This window comes from Alligator sinensis, unplaced genomic scaffold (genome assembly GCF_000455745.1).
Source record: "Alligator sinensis unplaced genomic scaffold, ASM45574v1 scaffold201_1, whole genome shotgun sequence".
Classification (NCBI taxonomy): Eukaryota; Metazoa; Chordata; order Crocodylia; family Alligatoridae; genus Alligator; species Alligator sinensis.
In genome coordinates, this window is record NW_005842661.1 from 188,075 (window position 1) to 193,225 (window position 5,151).

Genomic DNA, 5,151 nt, shown 5'->3' on the forward strand with positions numbered 1-5,151 from the left:
TTCGCTCAGGTGTTTTTTGCTGTTGTTCAGCTGCAAGGTGATGAAGAAATTACTAGTTGAAGCCAGGCCTCTATTTGCTAGGATGGGCTAGGCCTCTTGGTCAAGTGAAGATGCTAAAAAGTGAGGATGTAAAAACTGTCCACGCCTTTCCCCCACAGGTTTCCTCCCCATATTACCCCATGCCACATGCCTGTCAACTGCACCTTGCTCCACACACACAAATTCCATAGATGCCTTACAATGGGCCTGTCTCTGCCCAGCCTCTCTGTCCTCCTGGGTGTCTGGTGACCATGTTCTTTCTTTGAGCATTGGGACAATTTCCACACCTCCATCAACCTAAGTCAGGAACACTCCACCCAGCAAATTCATTTCCTAGACACCATGGTGAAGGTTTGCAATGGCTACATCACCACATTGTATTGGAAACCAACCAACTGTCACAGCTTCCTTCACACCACCAGCTTTCATCCTAAGCACAGCACTAGATCCATCCTCTACAGCCAAGCTCCATTACCTAACTCTGATTCTCACCATGCCACTAGGACTTGCAATGGACCCAGATGCTAGCTGTGCCCCCTCATCAACATGGAGCACAGCATCACTGGACCTAGTAATACAGATTATAATATCCAAGGTTCATTCACTTGCAACTCTACCAATATCATATACACCATCATCTACTTACAGTGCCCTTTTCTATCTACATCAGACAGACTGGACAATCCCTACATGCAAGAATAAGTGGACACCAATCTGACAGTAGTTCTAGAAAGATACACAAGTCTGTGGGAGAACACTTCAACTTCTCTGGACGTGTTGCTGATCTCAGGGTAGCTGTTCTTAGACAGCAAAACTTTTTAAATAAACAACTTGAACAAGAAGTTGCAGAACAAGAAATCATCCAGACTAGACTGTTAAATATGGTTTAAACAGGGACTATAGGTTATCCCATTTGCTGGACTAGCTTTTGCAACCCTTTTCTCCCTATGTTCTTATTACTTGTTTGCCTTTCCCAGCCCTGCCCCAAATCACTCCATTTTATACACTGCTCTGTGCTTGTCCTTTCACAACCTCAGATGAAGTGAGCTCAGGCTCATAAAAACTTAAGATATACATCTCTGTTTTAGTCTATAAGATGCAAATCTACCCTGAATTCTGCATGTTCTTTCTCCTATCACAGCACATGGAGGGGATCCAGGACCAGGAAGGATGAGGGGGAAGCTTAGTTTAATTACCATTTCCACAAACTATCCCCATCCCTCCCCGCAAGGGCTCAGCATGGAATCACCTGTGCTTATGCAGGTGTGGCACACTGACTGTAATTTAAACAGACAAATGCTGCAGAAATGATTACTAATCTTGGGTACCACACAAGGGGTCCTGAGGCCCCTTACACAAATGCTGAGCACCTGCTTGGGCGGCACTCTAGGACAGGGGGGCACAGCTGGGCTCCCCTAATTGGATCATTGCTGTACAATGCTGCAGGCACCAGCACCACCTGGTAATCAGAGTCCTCCTGGCAAAAGGCACCCTGCCAGAGGCAGAGGCAGCAAACAGGCACCTCTTTCCTTCCAGCTTGGAGTGACAGCGGTCCATAGGGGCATCTCTGAATATGGGATCACATCTTGGAGTCTGGGCCTTGCAGCGTGAGGTCTGGGTGGCTGTAGGGGCTTCATGGGGACATGCTCTTTGTGATCCTGTTCCATTCTGTCCTAGCTGATCTCTTCTGGTTTGTAATACACATTTTGGTACCACAGAGGCTCCATTTGAGCTGCAGTTAAGAAGCACTGGAAACCACCCAAGAGTGGATCTGCTGCTCCAGCAGGGGGACTGGGGAGCAGGCCACATCCCGTAAATGCAGGTGAGGTGCAGTCTGTCTGGCTAGTGCATCAGGCTAATGCCTGGATTCCCTGCACTCCCAGCTGGGGTTGGAGATGTGTGGCACCCTATCTGGCCCTAGCTCCTGCCACGCAGCACTTCTTACTTGCCAGTGCTGGCTCTGGGCCAGCCAATACCACAGAATTACACTGCATATGTGGCCAGCCAGGAATCATTGGTGATCATTCCAGCTGGCACGCTCCTAGCCCAGCTTGCATCAGTAGAATGTGGGTCAGCTATTGGCCTAGCTGGTGGGTGAGGAGGTCCCCTGGGCCTGAGGCTGGGAAATAAACACAGCTGGAAAGCTAGGGGATGATAGCAATGATGCTGCTCCATGATCTGTCCCATTTGTAGGTGTTGCCAGTCAGCTTTAAACTTACAGGAAACACCTTGTGCTGGCATCAGTGCTTGGGCCCTGCTTGACCCCCCTGAGCCATGCACTACAGGGGTGACGGCTGATCACTCACAGGGACTGGTGCTGGCAGGACGAGGCCCACGCAAGGGGTGCCTCAGCAACGCTGGGGCAATCTATCCTGCCTTTGCCCTTGTCAGCAGACACCTATGTGGTGAGTGTGCAAAGTGCTGTGCTACCTCTAAACCCCTAGCTTGAGGCTAGAGACAGACGATATCCACTTTGCCCAGGAGTGAGTGATGACCAGGGATCTGGATACCCCTGCTATGCTCTTGCTTGGGTGGGATGAAGGCAGCTGGGGGGCCCCTCCAACAGGGCTGGGTGGAGCAGGGGGTTGTGAGTGCAGGGTCAGGGGGGCTGTGGGTCAGGAGTGAGAGGCACTGCCATGGCTTGGGGGGATGCAGGGGACTGTGGGTTGAGTGAGGGGCACTAGCAGAGCTGGGGGGGTGGGGAGGCTGCAGGTCAGCAGGGATAGGGGTCTGCAGGTCAGGAGTGAGGGGCACTGGCAAGGACAGGGGACTGCAGGTTAGGAGGGGCGCTGGCATGGCTTGGAGTGGCAGGGGATTGTGGGTTGGGAGTGAAGGGTACCAGGAGGAGTGGAGGGGGGGCAATGGCAGGGCACAGCCTATCACAGTTGCTCAGTGACACAAAGCACCAGGGGTGGGGGGAGGGGACAGCCAAACCTGGACCCGTATCCTGGTGAGCGAAGAGGGCAGGGGGAGCTCTGATTTTCCATGATAAAAAGAAACAAAATCAAATGCCAAAATGTATAGGTATTTAGAATGTATTTTATTATAATGATTGAGGCACTGGTAGGCTTCCAAATTGCTTTAAAATTTTTGATATTTGAATAAAACATTGTGTTAAATTGAGAGACAATGTCATTTCATTTTAACTGTGGAAAAATGTGGATTTAGGGTTTCTTAAATCAGAGAATTTGGGGGTTATCAGAGAATTTGCAATTTTTAAACAGAGAGAACCATGATCCTTGGTGACATGTTGCCCAGTGGGATAACCCTGAGCTCAGCTGAGGGAAGCTGCTGCTGTTGTTTTGTCTTTCTGTTAGAGAGGAACTGCTTTGGCAGGGGACAGTAACTTTGGGGGACAAGAGGACCAAGGATAGGCAAAGTAGAGAGGCTTTAAAGTGTGACTGTCTAAGTGGACTAGTGACTGATCCAGCCACCTGTTACTCATTGCTACTACCCCTTTCCCAGGCCAGTTTGAACATGGTGTCAAAGATAAAGTACCAACAGTCTAGACTTGTTGAGGTGGTGCATTAGGATCATTACTTGTATTGGTGTAGCACTCAGAGGCCCCATTGCAGCGGGCACTGAACAGAGCACTCCCTGCCCCTAAATGCTTACAGACTCGGTATCTGACAAAGATAACAACAGCAGAATGCAAATAGGGAAACAGAGACAGTCCTGGGTGCCAAGGCAGACGGGCACAGTCTCACCATCCCACATGCCCAGCTATTGCTGAGGGGGAGACAGTGACAGAGGAGAGGCAGCAGGTCTTGAAGTTATCCAGAGGGATCTTCAAGGCTGGAGGAAAGGGAGACTGTGGTTTTAAAGATGCAAGGGCCTGGCAGGGAGCTGAGCTGCGGGGAAAGCTCTGGTCACCCCATCTCACAGAACAGAGAGTACAGTGCAAAAAGGTACAGAAAGGCAAGGGGGTGATTTAGTACAGAGCAGCTTCTAGATGAGACAACAAGAAGTCCCCATCTCTTCATCTTGGCAAAGGGATAACTGAGGGTTGGGGTAAGATGGGGGCCTATGAAATTATGAATGGCATGAAACAAGTGAATGGGGAGCTGTTATTTACTGTTTTCCAGTCCAACTAGGGCTTGGGCTGAGATCATTTGAAATGGGGAACAGGGGTGGGGATGAGGAGTCCTGAGCTGCCCCTAATTTCCCCCAAAAGCTGGAGAGAGGATGAAGAGGAATCTCTGTACAAGCAATGGGAGAGGAAAGGCAGTCATAAGACCTAGATCCTAAGGCAGCTCACAGGTGAAGAAAAGGTGGAGCACAAAGGTCTAGCTTGGTAGAGGCTGTTGGAAAACTGGCAAGAGCTATTTAAATGGAGCTGGACCAGATGGTCACAGGGGAAATACCATGATCACCATGGTTTTCCCAGGGACAGGGGATAACCACCTTTCTGGCATGGGGTAGTACCTGCGGAGGTAATGTTACCCTCCCACGTTCATTACCCTTGGGAAGATCTCGGTGTTACGCCCACTTTATGGAAATGGGAGACTCCTCCCTAGCTTGCTCCTGCAGCCGTACAGCTGAGGGCAAGTGAAACCCAGGGATATTCGAACCCCAAGTCTCCAGGCTTGGGCCTGCACATAGGATGCTTGCGAAATGATTTGGAAACATCTGAAGCCCCTGGTAGGGGTGGCGGATGTTTGCCGGTAGTAGGGCCACATATGGAATGACTCTTGAATGACTCGGATTTGGAATTGATTTGGTTGATTTGGCTTGGAACGTGAAAGGTTTTATTTAAAAAAAATAGTCTAGTGCTGCTGGAGGATGGCACCAGGTGGAGGTTGTGATGGCTCACTTAGTGACCTGGGAGATAAAGGGAGGAAGGGTAGGAGATGGTCACACCTGGTGTTTGAGTTGGGATAGACTGAGCCTGGTGGTACTACCAGGAACATGAGCTGGGAGGTGAAGAGAGGAAGCTGAGGAGAGATGGCAGCTGGAGAATCATCGGGGTGGCACAGTAGGTACGATTGGGTAAACAGGCTGCCCTGTTGATGAATCAGCTTTTTGTATGTTCCCAGATGTCAGCTGGACAGAGCACCATCCAGAGTATGTTGATACCCATCCAACTGAGATGCACCCCAGACTATCTGTTCA

At 50.0% G+C, this 5,151-nt stretch overlaps 1 protein-coding gene across 1 annotated transcript in view; it reads right to left on the reverse strand.

The window, feature by feature from the left end:
• Positions 1-4,760: 4,760 nt before the first annotated feature.
• The window catches only part of METTL27 (methyltransferase like 27), a 4,092-nt gene continuing 3,701 nt past the window's right edge, over positions 4,761-5,151 (reverse strand). Inside the window, exon 5 of the mRNA XM_006033801.3 lies at positions 4,761-5,151. The gene's annotated coding sequence lies outside the window, so the exon portion shown is untranslated.